The 27,059-nt window shown below is 37.0% G+C and overlaps 1 long non-coding RNA gene across 1 annotated transcript in view; it reads left to right on the top strand.

Moving 5' to 3' along the window:
* The window catches only part of LOC128199260 (uncharacterized), a 72,518-nt gene that overhangs the window by 14,514 nt on the left and 30,945 nt on the right, over nucleotides 1-27,059 (top strand). The window contains exon 2 of the long non-coding RNA XR_008251914.1: nucleotides 6,569-6,608. This is a non-coding gene — a long non-coding RNA (uncharacterized LOC128199260). The remainder of the gene's footprint in view (nucleotides 1-6,568; nucleotides 6,609-27,059) is intronic.

Below are 27,059 nucleotides of genomic sequence, written 5' to 3'. Positions count from 1 at the left end.
GGGAGGGGGAGACCTTGAACGCGCCTAGCAACGCCGCTGCCAGCGCTTGCTTATTTATTTCTGTTTTACTCGTCTGAAAGTTGGCTGGCAATTTTTAAACGTTTTATGGAGACGTGATAGGGTTGTTACATATTGATGTGACATCGCGAGATTGCCTCAATGTAATGAAATTTAAAAAAAAAACATCGACCGAGTCACGCAGATCTCTGCATCAGAGGTCGTGGGTTCGATTTCCACAACTGAAAATTTTTTGTGCGATTTTCTTAAGTCATACTCAAGCTACTTTTACCTGGGGTTAGGTGGCGATGTATTTGTATTGTCATTGTTGTGATGTTTATAGGTCCATAATATACTTAAAAAAATCACTGTGTGTGATGATTTCCATTGCTGAAAGAATTTTTAAAATTGATTTAGTTTTGTAGGCGTGAAAGCGTAACAATGAAATAAATAAACTTTCATGTTTATAATATAACTAGCGGACGCCCGCGACTTCGTCCGCGTGGAATTTTGTTTTTCACAAATCCCGCGGAAACCATGGATTTTCTGAGATGAAAAGTAGCATGTGTTAATCCAGAGTACAATCTATTTCCATTACAAATTTTAGTCAAATCGTTTTAGTTTAGCACAAATGAACAAACATACACGCAAACATTCGCCTTTATAATAGTATTGTGATACCAAAAGCCTCAATAGCTCAACGGTAAGAGCGGTCGGACTCATCACCGAGGGGTGGTGGTTCGATCCCCGCCCCGTTGGTCTATTGTCGTACCCACTCCTAGCACAGTCTTTGTCGACTAGTTGGAGGGGAATGGGAATATTGGTTATATTATAAAAAAATGGCAAATATACTTTTAAAAAAAATGTAATACGGCTTCACTGGCAACCCTAAGTAGGCGGGAATTTGACCTTTTATGCACATTTCGTCAAATGGCCAGCCCTCGGCAGTTGGGAGCTTGTCTGCGATGGATTGTCATCACGTCGCCTCACGATCTTTTTGTTCTGGGGCGAATTACTGCAGATAGAGTGGGAGGGGGGAGGAAAAACAATTGTGTTACCGCAGCCTTTGCACGTTTTTAATTTAATGATCTTGAAAAAAAATTGTATTTAAATTTTGTACTCAATTTTTATATAATCAACTAGAGTCATCATCATCATCATCATCATCATCATCATCATCATTATCAACCCATATTTGGCTCACTACTGAGCTCGAGTCTCGAGAGAGGGCTTAGGCCAATATTCGACCGCGCTGGCCCAATGCCGATTGGCAGACTTCACACACGCAGAGAATAAGAAAATTCTCTGGTGTGCAGGTTTCCTCACGATGTTTTCCAAAGAAAATTCTTTATTCTCTGGTACGGAATCGGAGGCAGAGGTCATATCCACTGGGCTATCACGGCTCTAGTGTAAGGATACAGGGTAGCTACCACCACACCGACCGGCCACAAGACGTACCGCCAAGCAATCTAGCTTTCCGGTACGATGTCGTGTAGTAACCGAAAGGGATTTTCATCCTCGTCTTATCAGGATAGCCCGCTTTTATCTTTGATTTCATTATCACTTACCATCAGACGAGGTTGTGTTGATGACGGGATGAATAAAACCGACACCCTCCGATTACGGAGGGCGTAGGTACGAACCGTCGTCGACGTCGTCCAGGGCATGCACCTCCAACTTTTCAGTTGTGTGCATTTTAAGAAATTAAAATATCACGTGTCTCAAACCGTGAAGGAAAACATCGTGAGAAAACCTGGATACCAGAGAGTTTTCTTAATTCTCTGCGTGTGTGAAGTCTGCCAATCCGCATTGGGCCAGCGTGCTGGACTATTAGCCTAACCCCTCTCATTCTGAGAGGAGACTCTAGCTCAGCAATGATAAATGATGATCCTTACACTATACACAACTACGAGTATAAATCGTAATACCCACACGTGTAATTTTAACACAATGAAACATCGATTCTATAAACACAGTTATAAACACGTTAGATCGTGATGACCTTTGACAGAGGGGTCTTGCGAGGCTGGTCCTATGGTAATTGGTCTGAGGTACATGATCTAGTTCAGTCAGGTAACGCCTATTCAGGAATCAATGATGGTTGAGCCCTAGGACTCGGCTCGCCCGGGCCTGCCCTTTGACATTTCCATGACGCATGCGTACATCCTGCCCCCCTCTACCCTCTCTTCCGCGCAGCGATGACGCAAAACCCAGGGACGTCTATATTTAGGATAGCTCAGCTTCCTTGAAATGTTAAACAGGATGTGCCTACGTGGGTGGTAAATACGGGTATCTCGATTAATTTACCAAGTTAACAGTGTCTATTTTATTTTAATCTTTGCTAAGTGTTTTTTTTATAAATAATAATTTTGCTATTATCCGCGAATAATCGAAAATTCTGGAAGGTAAATATAAAATAAGTTCCTTGTTAAGTATTTCACTGTTTAAATGGCTTTTTTGTGAGTTTTTTTTTATGATTGTGTAAGTTCTGTAGGCTCCTTATGGGACCTTAGCGAGGTCACCGGGGGGTTTGGGCGAGCGCAGAAGCATCGCTTGATGGGGCCCGAAGGCAGAAACAGAGTAGATGAGCGGAACGACTATCTAAGGGCGTCTCCTCTGAGACTTGGACCTCGGTTTAGAGGGCTCGGGAAGGGTGTTTTGGCCTGAGTGTATCAGTCCGGGCGCCCCCGAGATCGTGAGTTAAAAACCCCACGTCTGGGTGACGTCAGATATCGCGGACCTCGTCTTCGCCGGCGAAGACGCTGTGTAGCTTGTGTTTGTGTTACCTGGGAAGCATTGTCGTTCGTTATGTCATCGTCAGGATCGTAAAGGACATTTTTTGGGCGTCTAGATCTTCAATCAGCGTTGGTGTTGTGTCCACTTGTCATAGATGTGTACGTATATGTGAATGTGAGATATTTCTAAACATTATCTATTTGTGCATGTAGCTATATGTATGTCGTAAAAGTACATAAATAAATAAATCTATACTAATATTATAAAGAGGAAATTGATAAATAAATAAAGATAACGCCATCCAGATTCGGTCATACCCCAAAACCGGAATACAGCTTTTGGCAGCAGATAAAAACAAGGTAGTTGTCTGTTGTTGTTGTATGTTTTATTGTTGTTACGTGTTGCGGTTTGTGTTGTTGTATCTCCTACTTTCCCAGACGAGCTATGGGAATAGTGAGTAAATGTGGATTGCTTAGAAGGAAATTAATAATATTGGAAGGAAAGATAATGGGCAAGAGAGCACCCGGTCGTCAATGGAGAAAATGGTCCATGGAGAAAACCCAATGAAACGGGTTTTGGAAGACAGGAATTTTTGCATACTGACTGCCAAACTCCGTTATGGGGATAGCATCATGTGATGATAAATCTGTTTTCTTTACATTTTCTTGAGAAAAATGGACATACTATTTCATCATCATTATTAAATCAGCCGATGGACGTCCACTGTTAGAGATAGGCCTTTTGTAGAGACTTCCAAACCCAACGGTTCTGAGCCGCTTGCACCAGCGGCTCTCTGCGATACGTGTACGATTCTAGTATGGGGTCGACCAACACTGCGCTTTGCGTGGTTACCATTCCAAAACCTTGGGATCACAACGTTCATTGACTCTTCAAACTATATACCCAACCCGTTGCCACTTCAACATTTCTACCGCGCTTGGCTACAATCTTACCTGATGGTAAATGATGATGCAATATCGAATCCGAAATGGGATTCGCTAAAGAAACAAACTCTTCGACGGCGTCCGTGGCGCAGTGGTATCCGCGGTGGATTTACAAGATGGAGGTCCTGGGTTCGATCTAGGTCTGTCTGGTGGGAGGCTTCGGCCGTAGTTAGTTACCACCCTACCGACAAAGACGTATCGCCAAGCGATTTAGCGTTCCTAACCTAACCTAACCTAACAAGTTAACCCGCTTCCATCTTAGATTTCATCATCAGTTATCATCAGGTGAGATTGTAATCAAGGACAAACTTGTAGAAAATAAAAAAAAAATAGACGGACAACGAAGTGATTGTATAAGGGTTTCGATTTTTCCTTCGATTATTCGTTTTGTGGTACGGAAAAACAACCAAGAGTTTCAAGACAGATATTATCTCAAGGGCGTTATCTATTAGCACGGATGACGGATCACGGATGACATCATCCTAGCAAGTCTGCGGATGCATCCGTCGATGCATCCATGTTATATATACCTATATACATAATATATTATCTGTGTGTTTAAAATTAATGTGATGCACACCAAACGTTGAGTTATTTTTGGAAGTCATGCTCCTTACTATCTATATCAGTTACTATTTACCTAACTCATAGCAATTTTCACGAAACAGAATTGCGGAAAACTAGTACGAAAATTACTGATAATCTAGTGTACAACGACGGCCGCGTGGCGCAGTGGGTAGTGACCCTGATTTCTGCATCCGCGGCCGTGGGTTCGATTCCCACAACTGGAAAATATTTGTGTGATGAGCATGGGTGTTTTCCAGTGTCTGTGTGTATTTATACATTATATAAGTATTTATATGTAGTATATAATTGTATATTAATATTATAATATCAACTATCTTAGCACCCATAACACAAGCTACTCTGTATGCTTACTTTGGGGCTAGTTAGTGATGTGTATTGTTTAAGTATATTTATATTTAATTTTCTAATTAATGAATATTTTGACAATAAAAAATACTTTCAACGGACGATCATAAGGTCTCCGATTTCATTTTACAGGTCGATCTTAAAAGATTTTAAGGTTTTTGTATGTAAGAACAAACTCCTACTTATTTAATTATATATATATATATATATTGTTACATTTCTGTTTATTGGAAAGCGCATCCAGTCGATCGATCAATTATTTTTATCAATCATCATTTCAAACATTTTTTTTTTTTTTTTTTTAGTCTCTCAATATTCCTGCAATCTGTCTTGAGACATTCAGCGGGATTTTAAGTATTTATATTAAGGCGTGTTAGGTGCAAAATCCAGTGATTTGCCCATATATAATAATGTAGTGTCTCTTGAGCCTTTTGAAAGTTGTACCAGGTTTCTTCATCATTAGGTTCCTTGCAAGTTGATTTGGATGTTTACGAATACGCTTTTGGTATGTTTTCAGTGAGTGTGCAACTTCTGTCTTTATAGTCTTAATTTTTAGTTCATTTTTTTGATCATTTTTGAAGTACCAAGGAGCATTGGTAATCAAGCGCAGCATTTTTGACTGGAACCGTTGCAGAATTTCTAAATTCGAGTTTGATGCCGTACCCCAAAGTTGCACTCCGTACGTCCATACCGGTTTAAGTATGACTTTGTATAATAAAAGCTTATTTTCCAGCGATAGTTGGGACTTTCGATTTAAAAGCCAATACATCTTTCTCACTTGTTGGCCAAGGGCTTTTCTTTTCGTGAAGATGTGTTTCGTCCAAGTTAGCCGTCTGTCCAGATATATACCTAAGTATCTCACATTCTCTGACTGAGGGATCTTAACTTGATTGAGTTCCACTTCGGGACATGTATCGCGCCTTAGTGTGAAAGTCACATGTACGGACTTCGATTCGTTTGCTTTTATTCTCCAGTCCTTTAACCATTTCGATAGACAGTTCAAAGTTCCTTGGAGTTTAAGAGAAGCTCCAGATGCAGTTGCATCAGCTGCTAAAATGGCTGTGTCGTCGGCATATGTGCCGGTGACCACATTATCTGCATTCGGAAGATCATAGGTGTAGATCAAATACAGTAACAATAAATTCATTATAATACACTATACTGAACCCGCTAACTTTAATTATTAGAATATCGCATTGAGTTTAAATGTGCTGATAGACTTGAGCATTCATGGATTTCGTTTGGCTGGTGGGAGGCTTCTACCGTGGCTAGTTACCACCCTACCGACAAAGACGTACCGCCAAGCGATTTAGCGTTCCGGTATGATGTCGTGTAGAAACCGAAAGGGGTGTGGATTTTCATCCACCTCCAAACAAGTTAGCCTGCTTCTATCTTAGATTGCATCATCACTTACCATCATGTGAGATTGTAGTCAAGGGCTAACGTTAAGAATAAAAAAGTGAGTTAATTGTATTTCTCATATAAGCGAATTTAATGTTATTCTTTTGAGAAAAATGAACATCTTAAACCAGAAAAAAAAAGAAATGTGTAACAGAACATCGAGCATTCGCCGTTTTTATAGTCGAACTGAACAACAAGCCGAGCCAAAAATAGAGCTTAATATTGCTACGAACATCTTGAGAATTCTAGCAAACGCTCTATTCGATGCTCGTCAAACCGATGAGAGAAGCTTGGCTCAGCAAAAAGCTCCAAACAAAATATATTCTCGCTAAAATGTTTTCGTATTTTTCTGTAATGTAACATTCGCACGAATGCTCATTACAAGTGAATGCTCAAGTCTGTCAGCACCTTTACTTACCTTTACTTACGAGGAATCATTTTACTTTTATGAATCATTTTATTCGAAGTATTTTAATTTTTAATTGACTTCCAAAAAGGAGGAGGTTCTACGTTCGGCTGTATGTATGTTTTTTTTAAGTTATATTTTCTCTTTTCAGGAAACCAACACCCAATGCCGGAAAGAAAATACCTAGTTATGTGAGTATTTTTAAAAACTACCAGTATCTATTATTCCTTATTAATATATGTATCCCCAACTTTATATTTATGCTTAAAGTTTATACAACTGCATATAAAATATTCCGAATTAACAATATGAGTCGTCATAGGATTATAAAAAAAAATATTGAGTTTAAATAATGATATATTATAAAATAAATAAAAATTAAAAAATGAATTACGTAACAAAGTAACGTGAAAAATAAATTACTAATTTGAGTAAGACATGTTTGTGTTAACTTCGCCATGTTGTTACCGATTATAAACCCTGGCTGAGTTTGTTGTGGACTCTTCTCGGACCATGGCGTGTTTGGAACCCTCGTAACTTTAATTTTAAGTCTTCGACCAATTATTATCACCATTATATAATAATATTATTTACCTGAAGTTTCGAAAGTGCTGGTAAACTAAGTCTAATTGAAATAAATTGACTTTGACTTTGATGTTTTTGACGATGACTATCCTATCATTAGGTATCATCTTCATTAACAATAGACATTCGGCTCACTATTGAGCAGGAGTCTCCTCTCCGGATGAGAGGGGTTAGGCCTTAGTCCACCACACTGGCTCAATGCGGATTGGCAGACTTCACACACCTAGAGAATTAAGGAAATTCTCTGGTATGCAGGTTTCCTCACGATGTTTTCCTTCACCGTTTGAGACACGTGATATTTAATTTCTTAAAATGCACTTGCAGGTGAAGCCCAGACCGGATTCGAACCTACGCCCTCCGAATTGAAGGCAGAGGTCATATCAACTGGGCTATCACGTCTCTATCACGATGACTATCCTATATTGAAATTTTTTTTTTGTTCTACACAAGTTAGCCCTTGACTACAATCTCACCTGATGGTAAGTGATGATGAAATCTAAGATTGAGGCGGGCTAACTTGTTAGGAGGAGGATGAAAATCCACACCCCTTTCGGTTTCTACACGACATCGTACCGGAACGCTAAATCGCTTGACGGTACGTCTTTGTCGGTAGGGTAACCAGCCACGGCCAAAGCCTTCCACCAGTCAGACCTGGATCTATTAAGAAAACCTCAATCGAACCTAGGGTCTCCGTCTTGTAAATCCGCCGCGCACACCACTGCGCCACGGAGGCCGCAAATCATTATTTTGAGATGAGAATCAAATGAAAAATTATATACGTAAATAATTGGATTGCTCACAAAGCTCGTAGTGATTCATTAAGGGCAGGACGTCATTAAGTCATAATAATTGAACAGTATAAACAAATAGGTACGTTCGTGGGGGAGATCGGGGAGGCTTGTCACTGAACCACCCTACTTGAGGGTGACGTTGTAAAATGGAAACGTTTTATATAGATAAATCTCAGACCAATTATAGAAGGACCTGTATCGCACTCATAGTCACGAACAAAATTGTCTGTCTTTTTCTGAAGAAAACGAGCTTAGATTTGGTATATATCTTATACTAAACTAGAAGTTTTTGCCCGTTTTTTACATAATTCAATTACACAAAAAGGTAGTTTTACGGAGCTCTTTAACCGACGAACACGATTAAAACTATTTAACATCGATTCTACAGAGGCAGTTTTTATAATCGCATTAGATCGTTGATCATATACTTTGAGAGAAAAGTAGCGTCTAGCGAGGCAGGTCCTATACAATAATTGGTCTGAGACATAAATACATCGAGGTATTTGATGTTATTTTTAGAGAATTGGTTACTAGTTATTCTTTGGTTTTTAAATTGTGTGTTGAAAATTTTGATTCCGAACCTTGATGCCGTGTAGAAACTGAAAGAGGTGTGGATTTTCATCCTCCTCCTAACAAGTTAGCCCGCTTCCATCTTAGATTGCATCAAAAAAAAATATACATATATTAAAATACGTAATGTGAAAATCAGATCAATTACGAATATTGCAATATTATTATTCAAATGATATCCTACTTTCTTATCTTAGTGCATAAATTATTGCACGTGGCAGCCTTGATCTTTGAAGAGACAACAGTGCAGCCTGTTTGTTGTGATTATGTAAACTAATGCAATTAAAAAAAATCTAATAGTAGATTGTTACACAAGGGGCTAAAAAACCCATTTTAAACGAGGTATTTTTAGGGCACGAGCCGTAAGGCGAGTGCCGCCTAAATAGAAACCGAGTTTATAATGGGTTTAGCCCCGCGTGTTACACAATACTTTTCACTACGATTGCGAAAAAATAAAATAACTCGGTACAGTATTCAATGTTTTATTTTATTTGAAAATCAAAATGTAGGTACAAAATGCTACAACTTTGGATGTTTCGGGGAGTCGCTTTTACCCGGTAACTTAATTTCCGACTACAGTGAAGTTGAATAATGAGTATGAGGGGTAAACATGTTAGATAATTGTTTAAAAAACACCATGCGTAAGTTGTAAGTAATAATGCACTTGTTGTTCTTTTCTCCACTAATTAAATTTTTCGTAAGTAGGTTTTAATTTGTAAGTCTTTTTTGATCCATCTCCAAATTAGGATCACCATTCTCACTAGATGAAGACATAGCAATTAATGTTGCGAAACATGTAAATTACGGTCACAAATTCACAATGAATTTATTTAAAAATATCAAGTAATTAGATTATTAACGACAATTATTGTTTTTAAATTCACGCTCTTAAATTTTATTTTCTTTATTAATAAATTTTTTCCCATGAAGAAAAGGCAAAGGTATTAATTACACCGTACAACCTTGTCTTCAAATCTCGCTCTATAAATTCGCAACACAATAAAAATCAAATAAAAAAAAAATAACCGCATTCCACAGACAAGAACGCTGCAATTCCAAGTTTTATTTTTATCAAACAGTCAGGACCTTACCTCTGGCTCAAGCGCTCGACGCGCGGAGCCATATAACCAAAAGAAGAAGAAGAAGGGCCTTACCTACGATGATTCTATTTACGAATAAAACCTTCGTTATAAAGTAGGCTAGTACTTAGCTAGTACTCGTAACATACAAAAATTAAAAAACCAAAATTACTTTAGCCCCTAGAGGCTAATATGCTTGTTTAGCCCCGCTGTGGAGTGGTAATTGACAATGATTTTGAGCAAGAGTAGTGAAAATTTATTTATTTCAAGTAGGCTCAGTTTACAAGCACTTTTGAAACGTCAGTTGACTTTTGTAAAGATTCTACCACCGGTTCGGAAAGCAGGTTCTGCTGAGAAGAACCGGCAAGAAACTCAACAATTGCTCTTTTTAAAAACATACTGATATATATCATATCAATCATAAACATATTTTTAACCGACTTAAAAAAAGGAGAAGGTTATCAATTCATCGGAATCTTTTTTTTCATTATGTAGGTATATTCACCGATTGCTCTAAGACGCCTGAACCTATTTGAAAAATTATTTTTTCGTTTGTGAGGATATGCTTTCCAATTGGTACCATGTCATGTCAGTATCTGATGATAGGATCCTGGAGAAATCGAGGGGAACTTTCAAAAATCGTAAAGGCAACTATAGCGTTTATATTTTTTCTATTAACCACTTTAAAGCACTACAACTTTCTGAAGGTCTGGAGTTGATCTGATGATGGAGTCGCAAAACACACGAGGGAACTCTTTATCGGTTTACAACAGTTACCTTGTGTTTGGACTTGATTAATTTGTGTCGATAAGAACTTTCAACCTAGATGGGTTGTGACTGTCTTTCACATCCTCATTTTTCATTAGTTCGTGTATGGGCCTCATAAGAAGGTTTAGTGTCACATAACGGACGATGGAACGAGCTAACGGAGTGCCTCTGATCGAATCAGAAATGAGGAGATCTGCAGAAGAACCAAAGTCACCGACATATGAATAGATTTTATAATTTTCTAAATTTTCTACCAGGCGTACCACGTTGCCAAGTCCATTCAAAGCCTTCGACTAATTCACTATCTTTGACTTAAGCTAGTTGACATATACGAAATTGAGATTCTATCTATTCTATGGTGGATACCATATAAACCTAAACTGAACGGTAAACGGTGAAGGAAAACATCGTGAGGAACGGTGAAGGAAAACATCGTGAGGAAACCTGCACACCAGAAATTTTCTTAATTCTCTGCGTGTGTGAAGTCTGCCAATCCGCATTGGGCCAACGTGGTGGACTATTGGCCTAACCCCTTTCATTCTGAGAGGAGACTCGAGCTCAGCAGTGAGCCGTATATGGGTTGATAACGATGGTGGATACCATACAGTAGGTAGACGACATTTTGTCAATTGATTTGATGTTTATTTTAATAGGTTGATAATTAAAACTAAAATAGTGCAGCCAGCAGGAATAGACTATTGACTATAGTGTCTATTATTGATTTCGTTCTTTAACGTTATGTCTATGTGATGTATGTATATCTCGTCTGTACGGTTATCAGCTGTTATCAACAAGTTGTGTGTACAATGTGCAATCGTGATATATACAATACTTACCTAGTACCTACTGACTAATGTCTATTGTCTATAGAGACCTGTCTAGCGTTTAATCTCAGAAAACAGTTTTTTTTTGCCTCTAACGTTATAAAATTTTACCAAAAAAAAAAATTCAACCGACTTCAAAAACATAAAACATACTGACTAAACTAAAAAGCTAAAAATAACATCATACTAAGTTCTATCTATCATATTAAATTCTAACTGATGATCACTTTGAAGGCGGTGCTAGTCCAATGATGTATGTATATGATATGTAGGTTAATGAAAAAAATATAAAACGCTATAGTTGCCCCTACGTTTTTTGAAAGTTCCCTTCAATTTCTCCAGGATCCCATCATCAGATCCTGAAATGGTGACAATAGGACCACCTCAGGAGCACACCCTTTCAAACAAAAAAAGAATTATTCAAATCGGTCCAGGCGTCTTCGAATAATCAGGTAACATACATACAAAAAAAAAACATACAGACGAATTGAGAACCTCCTCCTTTTTTGAAGTCGGTTAAAAATTGGGATTTAACAGCGCAATGAACTGGCAACATTACGCGGATGGGAAGTGAGGTTTGTGTGGGTTGTTACAATTTTTGGACACAGTCCTCTCTATATAATGACGGCTGAACGTACCATCTGGTGTATGTTTAATAATCTATGCGTTTATTGATATTTATTGATGCTGTTTGTAGGTAGGTATACGAGTATATTGCATTTAATTTTATTTTTCTCTCATTTACTTAATTACAATAATTCATTATCTTATTTGACGGCCTCCGTGGCGCGCGGAGGCCGTCAAATAAGATAATGAATTTGAACACAATGTTAGTTGGATGCAAAACGACAATACGATGAAAAACGATGTATTGACTGATTACTTGAATGGTACACCGACTTACATAATAACCCTGCAGGTGAGATAGCAGTCAAGCAGCCAACTTGTTAAAGAATAAAAAATGTCTTACTAATGCATTTAAACATAACCGATATCTCAAATAATCCATACGATAATGTAGGATTTAATTTAAGTATTTTGAACTCTCAGAGATTCTTTCTCTGAGTTAGAACCTCTCATATTTGATGCTTTGATTATATATACGTATATTTAATCAAAGATTTGATGTAGAGTTGCAAAATGTTTGCAACATCAGGTATATTCTATTTAAATCTTTAGTTATGTGAATAAAATAAGGATATATGTATACTCTAATTTCAACTTTAATGGTGTAATAATAATTATTTCAATGATTTTCTTTTTTTAATGTACTCAAAATGTTTGTATGTTATCTACTAGCGCCACCTATTGGTTACTTATAACACTGAGTGTATGTCTAATTTTGGACGCAGTGTCGACATAAAGAAACAGGTGGCACTCGTAATGCTTTCAACTGTTTCGCACAATGTACGATAGATGTCGTTCTTATTTTATAGTATGAAATTCAAAATCATAAATTACATTTATTTTTGCGTTTTAACCTCATAAAAAATGTATTTTAATTTATTTCAGTATTTTATTGTACTAGGGAAGTATGTATTGTTGTACCACACATAAATTAACAACGACAAGCCATGCTAAGACTGAGCATGCATGTTTTTCTATGGTTAAGCAAATATCAGCCTTATGCAATTTACATAAAGTTGTAAATACTCATAGTAGTATGAAATTGGTTCAATCTCATCTCTGATTTTGCGGGAAAAGTACTTGAACTTGCTAGTACAGCTTTTGCATTGCACAGTAGATTCTATAGGAATAAAAATACATTGCATAGTAGGTACTATAGCAAAAAATAACCTATAGTACCTACTATGATATTTATATATAGTGCTACACACTTTTTTGACTTTCTGATGGTTTCAGTTTTGGTCACCAAAACTGGAATGAACATCGCAGCGGTCGCCATATTGCAGAAGATTACAATATCTACTATAATATAAAAGCGCGAAAATAGTGACACCCTCACCGGGTCAGATAAGTCTGTGGTACTACAATGTGTTAGAACTAGAATGAGTCGTAAGCACAGAATAAAGAATGATCCAGAACGAGCCTTTACAAGAAGCGTGTTGAAACCGGTGAAACCCATAAAAAAAACTTCATGCTCCTCTTTAACATCCGTACAAACTTTCATCATAATTTGTATTTCAAAATTACGTAAATTAATATAATAATCAATTACCAATAAAAAAATAGTCCATCTTATTTCTTTAGTTTTTGTGAACAGATTTTAAAATATTTACTTAACTTATTAACATAATACGCCATTTTTCTTAAATAATATTAAAAATTACTGATGCGACGCTGCATGAAGTACTGACTCGTGAATGTATTCGTTTTGAATTTTGTATTTGGTACGGCTACGACACAGTCGTGTTCCTTCCGCTCTATCTGCCAATTATTCTTTTATCTGTGGTCGTAAGTAACAAAATGATATATGAGAATGTATTCGTTTTTGAATTTTGTATTTGGTACGGCTACGACACAGTCGTGTTCCGTGCGCTCTATCTGCCTCATTCTTTAGTAGTCGTAAGTAACAAAACGATTATTACTATGAAGTGTGTGAAGCTAGCCGCAAGACGCAAGACGAGCAGTGTGAAGTAGCAGCGGTCTCCGGGCTATCGAACGACCGGGTGCCACGCTGTGCTCTCTCGGTACAACAAATGAGTGAACACAGCTGGTGGTATCTCAGTTGTTCCCTAGTTCTCACGATCTTCGCGCCGGCGCCGGGAGGCGAAGACCAGGAAGCAAGAAGAGAACCAAGAATCAAGAAACTGATGAAGTACTAGAACCGCAACCTCGTGATAAAGAAGATTTTTGGGAAGATTAGTTTTAAGTACCTATTGTAGCAATATCATCATCATATCAGCCGATGGACTTCAAAAGGCCTATGTCCAGTGAATGGTCCACTGCTGAACATAGGCCTTTCGTATTGCGTTTCAAAATAACGGTCCTGAATCAAAGCGAATCCCTACTTTAATAATATTGTCAGTCCACCTTTTTATTTATTCTCTACAAGTTAGCCCTTGACTACAATCTCACCTGATGGTAAGTAATGATGCAGTCTAACATGGAAGCGGGTCAACTTGTTAGGAGGAGGATGAAATTTACAGGATTATGAATTTACTTAAAAACACAATAATTTTGACCCAATTTATTTTTTAAGTTAAAAAAATGCCCTCTTGTTTTCGTGTTTTTCAAGCTTCAACCTTCGCTCTGTTCTTCCTGTGATGGGTCGAACTTAGTCAACTTTATTATGTCAATCAAAGGGTTGATATATGAAACAAAGGGTCTTGCTAGTTCCTCACATAGACTATTTAGGTACAGTAGATGCGACCACGAATCTATCGTGACCATTTTTGTACCTATGCATTTCTATAATTCGATCTGAAATATTTTCTTGTTTCGTTCTTTTTATACCCCTTTTTACGTCATCGGGTTTTTAAACTTTGACTATCATTGTTGATTTTGTAAGCGAAGAGACTCATACATTAATTTCTGTGTTTTATCATTCAAGAAGTTGATTATAATATTGTAATTTTTGTAATCCATTTTTCGCATTTATTTTTAACCGACTTCCAAAAAGGAGGAGGTTCTACGTTCGACTGTATGTATGTTTTTTTTTTTTTTTTTTTTTTTTTTTTTTTTTTTTTTTTTTTTTTTTTTTTTTTTTATGTATGTCCAGCGATAATTCCGTCATTTGTGGACCGATTTTGAAAATTCTTTTTTTGTTTTAAAGGGTTTACTTCCAGGGTGGTCCCATTTTTTTCATGTCAGGATCTGATGATGGCATCCTGGAGAAATCGAGGGGAACTTTCGAAAATTGTAGGGACGGCTAGTGCGTTTGTTAGTGTTTCCATAAGGTATTTTAAACCACTACAATTTTATGAAGGTCTGGAGTTGATCTGATGATGGAGCCAAAACACAGACGATGGAACTCGTCGACGATTTACAGCAGGTACCTTTTGTTTGGGCTTGATTTATTTGTATTGATGAGAACTTTCCACCTAGATGGGTTGTGACTGTATTAAGGGTCTGATGATGAAGACGAAGGACAGTTAAGAGAACTCCTCAACGGTTTACAGTAGCTACCTTGTGTTTGGTCTTGATAAATTTGTGTTGATGAGAACTTTCCACCTGGATAGGTCGTGACTGTATTAGGGGTCTGGTCACGAAGATGAAGGAGAGTTAAGGGAACTCCTCGACGGTTCACAGTAGCTACCTTATGTTTGGACTTGATAAATTTTATATTGATGCGAACTTTCCAACCATATGGATTGTGACTGCATAGGGTCTGGTGACGAAGACGAAGGACAGTCACCTTTCACGTTTTTCTGAATATTCACATTACGTGTGGATAAAGGGGGAGTAAAATTTAGTATATGAGTTAAGGTAGTATTTTTAAAATTGGGATTGTAGGACTTAGATACTTATTATAAAAAAATAACGTTTCAACTTTTGCTTATTAATTTTTGTTTACACTCAGTAGGTGTGCTAACACTAAAAATTAAAAAATAAAAATTTTAATAAAAAAATTCAACCGACTTCCAACTCAAAAATTAACCTAAACTAAAAAGCAAAAAATAACATCTTACCTATGTGCTACCTTCTGATCAGTTTGAAGGCGGTGCCAATATAGTGTCATGTTTTAATTAAAGCTATTTCTGAAAGAACCACAGACATTTTGTAATTTAAATGGCTTAAATTAAAACATCACTGGCTTGGCACCGCCTTCAAACTGATCAGAAGGTAGCACATAGGTAAGATGTTATTTTTTGCTTTTTAGATTAGGTTAATTTTTGAGTTGGAAGTCGGTTGAATTTTTTTATTAAAATTTTTTTAAAAACTGGTTTTACAATTTTAAGTTTAACCGACAAGTTTAAATTAGTCTATCCATCAATTTGGTCTGCTGATCTGTTAATAACTTAATTTTATTTTTAATTTGTACATTCCCAGTTATGCCAAATCAAACTAAATATTCTATGAAAGAAATTACCCAAAATCTAGGACTAATGTTTAAATGTTCCCATCACTACAAGATTTCTAGTTTATTAGACGATTTCTATTAAAAAGTTGTAAAGTTCGATATCGCCCAAAGCTTTAAGATAACATCTATAGTAAAGTGCACTGTCACAGTAACCTCGAAGGGCCAGAAAACCTGTCTCAAGCAGACGCGACATCGGGCAGGTTCACTATCTACTGGTATATACTCGTAACTTTCTCTTGCTCGACTTGAATGTAGCTTTGCAATCAAACCTATAGTCCAATCATCTGGTTACTGGTTTTGTCTGGAAAGTTTTCCGGAATTTTTGAAAATGGATATATTATTTAAGAATCTTTGTGATTCGGATTGATAAAACAAAATTGGGTTGCTCTGTTATAAGAATGAAACGACATTTAATGTTTAATTCTAATCCCAAATCACAATTATTGTAATATTTCACAGATTTCGTTATTTCAAGTTTTCATAAACCATTGTTTGCAAATCACACAATATCACCGGCACTGACAATGACAGGCATTTGATCATACATATAGCACACCAGTGGCGAAGAATGGAATTTTGACGAAGGCAAGCCGTCCCTAAGAAAAGGAAATTCATACCGCTTGATACAAACTCAGATATATCATACATCCATACATATATATTCATTACAATAATGTATAATAAAATATGTATGTATGGATTTTTAAAAGGTAACCCGACGGGAATCGGCCTGTATAGACTCTTCGCCACTGTAGCACACTGCATTTGACGGTTAGACAAATGACAGATCGCGGACGATTCGTGGGAGTATATTCAAAATAAAGAAAGTAATAATCTTTTTTTTACATATATTTATAGATTTTAAGGTGTTCTTATCGAAAATTTTCTCTAGTTTCTTTTGTAATAAATGTTTTTATCGTGAAATTATTCGATAAAGAGATGTCGTCAATTTTAGACAGCGCGTGCGGCAAACATTCGGTGGCATAATTAAAAATCGAAAGAGCACTTCAAAATCTATTTCCCCATTTCAAACTTCCGGAAAACTTTCCAGGTAACAAACACTTTTTCTTTGAACCAAATGATTGGACTACTACTTGAGTTTTAGATTAGTGCAGTACATAATGAAAAAAAATTGATTTAAGTAAGTTTTAAGCAACAGTAAAAAAAACATCTGGTTAGTAACAACTTTTGGTAAACTACCCTCCTCCCAACTTGTATCAATAAGGAGATTATTAAAAGTTGTTACTAACCAGCTGTTTTACTGTTGCCTAATTATTATTAGTTATACAACCTAACAGATCTTTACTGTGCTAACAGCCACAATGTCCTACAAAATGCGTGGTACATTATCTCGTTCCGACGCTCAGAAATTTTCATTTCCTGGTAACTCAATTTAAAAGAATCAAGAATTTTTGTTAATAAAAAAGGCGATCGTCTCATCGAGCTAAAATAACTTGATAGTACGCAGTTGTAAAAAATGTTATACGGATCCATAACAAGCATATATACGAAAACATTTCTGGTGTTCTTCTACAGGTACAATATTTTTCTAGATACCAACGAATGCACTATTTGTAATCGCGCGTTGCCCTTGCGGTATATCTGTTGCAGCAGGGATGTGCCAGACACTGTTGGCATGCAACGTTGGCGTCCAGCGCGTAGCCCCGGCCAAAGCTATTTAGACTTGAAGGCGCCAAAACCGTCGCTTTTTTTACTCTACAAGTTAGCCCTTGAACGCGATCTCACCTGATGTTATCATTATCAACCCATATTCGGCTCACTGCTGAGCTCTAGTCTCCTCTCAGAATGAAAGGAGTTAGGCCAATAGTCCACCACGCTAGCCCAATGCGGATTGGCAGACTTCACACACGCAGAGAATTAAGAAAATTCTCTGGTATGCAGGTTTCCTCACGATGTTTGCCTTCAACGTTTGATATTTAAATTCTTAAAATGCACACAACTGAAACGTTGGAGGTGCATGCTCCGGACCGGATTCGAACCAACACCCTCCGGAATCGGAGGCAGATGTCATATCCAGTGAGTTATCACGGCTGTTGATTACCTGCAGCGGTAAAATAAGATGGTAGCGGACTTACTTGAAAGAGAATCATGTTTATTTTACCCATATTCCTCTGCTGGTTTCTACTCTGAACGCTTTATTGCTTGGCGGTACGTACTTACTTACCAAGCTATATAGTAATTAAACGAAGTCACGACCGAAACTTAACCACCATACCAGCAGGTGTATTAAGTATGTATCTTGGTCTCAGACCAAGACCAGTTACTTTTCTGTCAAAGTATATGATCAATGATCTAATGGGATTATAAATATAGTATCGATGTTTCATAGTTGTAATCGTGTTCGTCGGTTAAAGAGCTCCGTAGGACTTTTTGTGTAGTTGAATTATGTTAAAAACGGGCAAAAACTTCTAGTTTAGTTTATGATATATATTAAATCTAATCACGTTTCCCTCAGAAAATGGCAGACAATTTTGTTCATGAATTCGGATTCGATACTGGTCCTACTTTAATCGGTCTGAGATATCGGTGTACCATTTAAATAATGAATAAATACATCGTTTTTAGACGTATTTTCATTGTTGTGATCATCTGATATGGTTATTTCAAAGAAACTACATAATTATCGTACGTAAAGTGGTATTGTGTAAACCACAAAAATTTATCTTGTCTTACTAGAAAATGGGTGGAATCCTGAACCTCTCGGAGCCTTTGAAATTCTTTTAACCTGGTGATATTGAGGTTAGCTAGCTAATTCACTATCTTTGACGTATGCTAGTTGACATATACGAAATTAAGATTCTATGTAACAACTGTCATCCGGTTACTGGTTCTCTGTTCTGATATTGGTGGATATCTTATGTAGGTAGATGACATTTTATTTATTTATTTATACTTTATTTGTACACCACAACAGAAACACAAAAACAAATAATAAGACAGAAAAAAGTACAGCACAGAAGTAGGCTACAAAAGGCGGCCTTATCGCTATGTAGCGATTTCTTCCAGGCAAGAAAAAAGTACAGCACAGAAGTAGGCTACAAAAGGCGGCCTTATCGCTATGTAGCGATTTCTTCCAGGCAAGAAAAAAGTACAGCACAGAAGTAGGCTACAAAAGGCGGCCTTATCGCTATGTAGCGATTTCTTCCAGGCAAGAAAAAGTACAGCACAGAAGTAGGCTACAAAAGGCGGCCTTATCGCTATGTAGCGATTTCTTCCAGGCAAGAAAAAGTACAGCACAGAAGTAGGCTACAAAAGGCGGCCTTATCGCTATGTAGCGATTTCTTCCAGGCAAGAAAATAACAGCACAGAAGTAGGCTACAAAAGGCGGCCTTATCGCTATGTAGCGATTTCTTCCAGGCAAGAAAAAAGTACAGCACAGAAGTAGGCTACAAAAGGCGGTCTTATCGCTGTGGAGCGATTTCTTCCAGGCAATCATTTGAACCATTTTGTCTATTGATTTGATGTTTATTCTAATAGGTCGATAATAAATACTAAAATAGTGAATAGGTCAGTTGCCGATAAAGGATAGCAATTCATGAATGAGTAAACAGTAAACACGCCATCAATAATATTCAGCCTCGCTCTACCTCGCGCAAGGACTAACCAGTTCTATGGTGAGTTTCCATTCAATGAGCTACTTCGTATACAGTTTCATTCAATTAATTAATGGCGTAGGAGTCAGCGCAGTACAGTTGCGATACAATTTTTAAAGTCAACATTCATAATGGACTGTACACGCATACTCGAATGTATAAATCTCCCTGGAAAAAAAAAAGATTCGGCCGAATTGATAACCTCCTCCCTCCTCCTTTTTTTGAAGTCGGTTAAAAAGAATACTTACTCGTACAATAAAAAACTTAAAGCTGACATATCCAAATAGCTATACAAACCATGTTCAAATGGAATTGTGGCCAGAATTCTCAATTCCCAAAGACGCAATAATTACCAACCCATATTCGGCTCACTGCTGAGCTCTAGTCTCCTCTCAGAATGAGAGGAGTTAGGCCAATAATCCACCACGCTGGCCCAATGCAGATTGGCAGACTTCACACACGCAGAGAATTGAGAAATTTCTTAGGTATGCAGGTTTCCTTACGATGTTTTTCCTTCACCGTTTGAGACACGTGATATTTAATTTCTTAAAATGCACGCAACTGAAAAGTTGGAGATGCATGCCCCGGACCGGATTTCAACCCACACCCCCCGGAATCGGAAGCAGAGGTCCACTGGGCTATCACAAGTCAAGACACAACACCAAAATAAAAACAAATAGATCATCCCCGTAGGCATTTCTGTGGATAATCTGTGACATTTTAAAATCAAGGAAAATCAGATCACAAGAAGCGTCAGTTGACTTTATTTTTTCCATATATTCTACAATTGTCCGTGATATTTCAGACGATTAACACATACCTTAATGAAATTATATACCTACCTTTTAGAATCACTCCGTCCATTGAGGAAAAACGTATAAAACTCCGTTTTTGAGTTTATAGCACTGAAAAAAGGGGGGGTGGCAAAGCATTTACTCGCTTTACCCGCGGCTTTCGTACGTTCCCGTTAGAATACGGGTATAAAATGTACCCTACGTTACACGCTGTTAATGTAGCTTTCCATTGGTGAAAGAAATTTTAAATTTGGCGTAGTGGCGTGGACTCATAACAAACAAATACACTATGCGATTGAAAGTTCTTTCAGTGTTAGATAGGTTATTTATCGAGGAAGGCTATAAATTATCCCCGTTTTCCTACGGGAACGGGAACCACGCGGGTAAAACCGCGTGCCGTCAGCTAGTATATTATATCCGCACGAGATTATAAAGATGTCCTTTTTATCAACTTGAATAATAAAAATTGGGTAATTTTTAACGTTTTTCAGCGGAAAAGTTAAGACACCAAACAGACGATGGTTCTTAAGTTCTAAATGTTGTTGATTTCCTTATACAGTTCACTTTCACCGAGTGTTATAAATCTTAAAGTTTTTAAGTGCCACCTATCTGTCTTATTTACATCAAACGCAGATAAAGTCGAGTGTCGACGGTCGGACGCCGGTGCGTGAGATCTGGGCGACTTTCTCTTTAGGTACTTTTTATACTTAAATTTTGGTGTATTTTTTTTTTTAATTTTCTTTACAAGTTAGCCCTTAACTGCAATCTCATCTGCGGGGTTATTATGTAACTCGGTGTAATATTCAAGTAATCAGTCACTACATCGTTTTTCATCGTATTTTCATTTTTGCAATCATCTAACTTTGTGTTTTCAACGACACAGTAAACGTTATTTTACGTAAAGTAACATTAGTCTAGTAGCAGGTAATAGTTATTTTAACGAAAAAAAATGGGACCACCCTGGAATCAAACCCTTCAAAACAAAAAAAGAATTTTGGAAGTCGGTTAAAAATTGATATTTATGTAATTTTGTCGAAATATTGATGTTAGATGAATGTTAAAACAAAACATCATTGCCACTTGATGTCAAGTGACAAATTCAATAATTTCATAGAAATAACTATATTAGATGGTCACAAAAACGAAAATACGACAAAAATCGGTGTAGTGACTCATTGTTTGAATGGTACACTGAGATACATAATAAGGCCGCTAATGGCAAGTGATGATGCAATCTAAGATGGAAGCGGGCTAACTTGTAAGGAGATGGAAATCCACACCCCTTTTGGTTTCTACACGACATCGTACTGGAACGCTAAATAGCTTACGTACGTCTTTCAGCCTCTCATCACTGGACCAATTAAGAAAAACTCAATCGGCCCAGCTGGGGATTGAACCGAGAACCTCAGTCTTGTAAATCCACCGTATTCCACTGCGCCACGGAGGCCGTCAAAGTAAATAGACCATCATGGCCGGCAGCCATAATTAAGCCAATATTTAAAAATTAAAATTTTTATGTTTTCATGACAAAAAAAAACTATTACTTTTGTTCAATCTATTAAAACTCTAATCATTTAAGACCCTTTAAAAAAAGTGTCAACTAGCCTATTATGCCGTTGAATACTTCTCAGAAGAAAGAAAATAACACCGCCTATTTGTTTTCCTGCTTCTGAATCATGTTAATTAATTCGTTATAGGCTATTAAATACGATTAATGTAAAATGATTAATCAATATTTTAATCAATTTAAATATTAATTAACAACCTGAATTTTAGGAAAATCATAATTACGCTTTTTTTCATTATCTACATTGTTTTCCACAACTCATTTCTTTTTTTGTGAGAAGACGGAAAAATGGAGTTTTTTCCATCTAAGTATATTGTATGTAAATAGATGAATAAAAATTGTTTAGTAATTAATGAGTTTACATTATTATACATATGTATTCTGTGCTATAGTATCTATAGCTTGGTAGGGCTAGCTTGTCCTCGAGGGCCAGGAGGGGGGTAGCGATGCCCCGCGCGCACGACTTCACACCCGTGCAGTCCTCCCCCCTATAGCTATATGCTAGCTATATATTGTATACTAATATTATGAAGAGGTAAAGTTTAAGATGTTGTAGGGGGTAATCTCTGGACCTACTGAACCGATTTTGAAAATTGTTTTACCAATAGAAAGCAAAATTATTTGTGAGTGTTATAGGCTAATAATAATAAATTATATTTATTAATAATATTAATTTATTTTAACGTATTACCATGGGAACAGGATCTATGCGTGTGAAAACCGCGAAGTTTCTGCCAGTATTATTATAGAGTGAGACCTTCTTATATAAAATCCGGAAGTTTATCAATTCATCTTCCTCCAGATAAGTAAGGTAACCGGTAGGCAAATAACTATGTTGATAAGGGTCAAGGGAGATTCCGGAAGAAAGGAGATACTTCCTTCCTTCTTAAACCATCGAAGTACCTACAAAGAGAAAATCGAGACTCCACAGGACTGATTGATTGATTGATGATTTAGAATCTCTTTCTTTGAACTTCACGATCTTCATGTCTTCCTATTCGGTACAGTGTACTTCGACTTAGTTCGAATACTTGGGGGCTATTCAGTAACGATATTTTGTATAAATCGCAAGATCGAGTTTCGAATTCACCTCTATCTCTCTTAGTCTAACACGATACTATAGACAGAGAGCGATACATACGAGGTCGAAGCTCACACTGTCGAAGTGATGAAAACATTCTTACAGAATAGACTCCCTGGGTGTACTGAGCTTTTTTTTCTGAGAATTTTCAGTAAAAAGTTTCAGTACGGAGAAGGGATGTTGGTGGACCCCGTGTCTTGGAGAGCACGCTAAGATCATTGCCATTATCTGATAATGATGATCCTTATATCTCTTAAGTTAAATGAACGAACGAAAAATCATACTGTTTCCGTTTTTTCAACTACTTGAAAAAAACGGGTGTGCGAGCACTAGCTAAAAGGAAAACGCCCCGTTTGCGTACCAATGTCACAAAGGTCTGAAGTTCAAGGACATCTGGGACCTCGAAGCAACAGCTGGATCGATAGAGGCAGCGCCCCATCGCCATGACGACCTGCAGCCGTGACCTGGAGGGGTAGGGGGGAGGGAATGCATCGAGCGGCCCGGCTGCAGCGAGCAGTTATTTCTGTGCACCTCAGTCGTTCGCTGCGCCTCGGATTGTGCGCGCGTGCCGCCCTATGCAACGTTGACGCCCCTGCGCACTCTGCTCAAACGGTTTCAATTCAAACGCCATTAATTCTTTAATTTGAATTTAAAATAAGGTTTTTGTACAATTAAAAACGGCCACCAGTGTCACGTGTTACATACGATACACCTGTTGCGTGGTGAAACCGTGTGGAAAACTCTTTTTCTCAGTAGCGGACGAGACTACTTTCACCGTTCACATTCCGCGGTGCGAACCTGTCGCAATATATGTTGTCCTAGTACCAATTTGTACTTGCGCGTTTTAATTAGATTACAAAAATATATAAATTCAGTGATTTATTTGTCTGAATTAAAATTTACTTCAATATTTTAGTAAGTTTCTATGTGATCATGAACAATGGAAGGGGAGATCAGGGTGTAATGGTGCACAGTCGCGACGCCCCTCCCGCCGCCCCCCACCCTGCCTGATAACAACCTTTCAACACTATCTGATTCATTTTAATAGCTTATATATTGCTTGTATATTAAATGTGAGTACGAGTTTTAAAAATCAAATTTGTATTCATTTAGCATTTATTAAAAATCCAAATTGTACCTTTCAGATTTTTAATATAATAATTTTAAGTTAAACATTTCTTTTTAAATTTAACCGTCTAATGTAAAATTATGAATAATGTTCTCTAAGTAAAAATATCATTAGAAGAAAATAATCTTTCGTTTTGTGTTGGTGCCCTTACCTTTGCAATGCACATCATGCTAAGTTGTAAGGGCTAAATGAATAATATTAGCAAAGGTTGTTGGTATAATTTAGGATATTATGAAATGTAACAAAGAGGTATGCATCTGGCGTTTGGCCAGGGATGCAGCGGCGAAGGTCGCGGGGGAGGCGCGGGGAGGATGCAATAACTTACAAGCGAAACGCGCAGGTGCAACCGGACCTCCAGATCCTAGGCGTTGGCCCGCTCTGTACACTACACCCCCACTTCCCCTATTCCACATATATTGATTTCATCATAAATAAGCCTCAATAGCTCTACCGGGCTCCGAGAGTACTTTGATTTGCGCATGTTGAACACAGGTATTATCGCTTAGAGGACAAAGGGGAATATTGGTCATCTTTAAAATAATATATTTTACGAGTATTGAATATTCTTTGTGACAGCTTGGCTATAGCCACCAAGCAGCAATTTTACTGGTTGAAGGTTCTTGTAATTATATAACATATTATCATTATCACCTTTTTTAATGTATCTAGCTATAGACTAACGTTTTTTATTACTAAACTTAACGTTTGCTGATATGAGCCCTACTAGTCTCGAACCTCTGCGGGATCCTTTATTACAAGCTTGTTTAAGCGAAGCGTAACCAAACTTTGAGTTGTGTTTGGTTTACGCTGTTAACTTCACTGCTAAATTAGTTTTTAGCAGTGAGTAATTTCCATCTTATATATATTTTTATGTTAATTTATTATCATTATAAATAGCCTCAATTACGGAACTGGAGACAAATCCGATAAGTGGGAGTTCAATTTCCGTTGGAAAGGCATGTATTAGTTCATTTTAACAATGGCTCATACATATTATATTTCATTAAATTGCATACTCGCTTAAATTTTATACATAAATGTCATATTAACACAGAAACTTGATCATTGCGCCATTTCTGTAATGTTTGGGGTAAATTATACAAACCACATGAATAAATAAAGGAATGAATTACACTTTAATTGAATGCTTTATTTGCTATTAGTTAAAAACATTTCATTTATGTGACAAAATTAAATTTAGGAAATACACAGCCAGGAAAGACTTATAGGTCTCTTGTAACAATTTTATAATTATGCTTTTTTAAAACATTGTATATTACATGATTTTGGCTCCACCAAAATCTTCTGTCATGAGCAGGTGGCGCATTTTGCCCCGGTTGACCCCTCCCTAAAATCCGAGGCAGTCTTTCAGCATCACCGAATTGCCTTTCTAAAGGTCACTAGCACCACACTCAAGATGGTTACCTCTTAAACGCAACATTATCACTTTCATCTCTCATGAGCGAGCCTGCATATCGTATTGCGAAACACTCGTCAACACCTAGGGTTGTCGACGCTTACAAAACTACCATGTTTTTTTTTTAAATAATAAGTTTTTTATTTATACTCTTTGACAAGTTAGCCCTTGATTGCGATCTCACTTAATGTAAAGTGATGCAGTCGTAGATAGAAGCGGGCTTAGTAATTGGAAGAGGCACAACTTTATTCTACCCGACCTCGACGGTATTTCCTAATTCATCCGTAATAAATAAAATAAGTATTAAAAAAAATCAATTGCACTCTTCGACAACAAAGTTGCGACAAAAAGCGAAAAATCATTTTGTACGTATTTGTTATTTACTGAGCGGTTTTTATGGCATTTGTTTCTACCCAATATAAAACGTATCTAAATCAGTTATTAAATATTTCAAGTAGGTACTTAACTTACGTTAGAAAAAAAGGAGTGTGTGAAGAAAAACCTGAAAAAAAATTGCTTCAGTCGTCTGGTTTAAAGCACACATTTAAACCAGACGACTGAAGCAATTTTTTTTCGGTTTTTTCTAAACATCCGTTCAACTTTCTAGATTACTTTTTTCGTAACTTATGTCAAGCGTGCTTAAAGTTTTACTTTGAAAAGCGTTTTGAAGTTCCTTTTTTGAAGTCCATTAAAAAATTAAAGATTCAGCCGCCAACCCTGATCGCACCATACGAAACTTTCGCTGTCGGGACCATTGACCGTGGCCCGACTTTCTAAACGATTTCGTAACGTTTTACGTCGGTGATCGCCCGAGGCGCGAGCCCACCGCGAGCAATTGTAATTCACGATACGCCTCGCCGAGACACGCGATGTCATTACCAGTTTTTTTTTGTAACATTTTCGCAAATCCGTAGAAAGTTTCCATTGCAACTTGCAACTTAAACAATTATTGCTTATTGCATTACCTGCTCCAGTCAAATTGTTTGTTCTGTTTTTTAATATTTGTTTTTTTTTTGTTTCATATTTTTTTTATAACGAACACCCAACTGTACATTTTACCGTACTATAACGTTTGATCTTTAGTACAATTTCCTCAAATCCATAGAAAGTTTCCGTTACAATTTACAATATAAACACCTAATTACACCTGCTGCATCAGCCAATTCAATTTGCAACATGAATAATTTAGGTAAAGGAAACCTAAATGTAATGTCTAACCTGATTTTGGGTAACATTTTCGAAAATAGAAAATTTCCATTGCAACTTGTAACTTAAACACTTCTACTTGACTACGTGTACTTTCTAACTGCATTAATCACTTTAGCAAATAATATTTACATCTAAAATTATAATTAGGGTAAAGAAAACCCAAATGTACCTTGATTTTTTGTGGATTATTTCCGCATTCTGTAGATAGTTTCCATTGCTCAATTTCAAAT

Source organism: Bicyclus anynana, chromosome 21, assembly GCF_947172395.1.
Source record: "Bicyclus anynana chromosome 21, ilBicAnyn1.1, whole genome shotgun sequence".
Lineage (NCBI taxonomy): Eukaryota > Metazoa > Arthropoda > Insecta > Lepidoptera > Nymphalidae > Bicyclus > Bicyclus anynana.
This window is presented reverse-complemented; position numbering and strand designations above follow the sequence as displayed.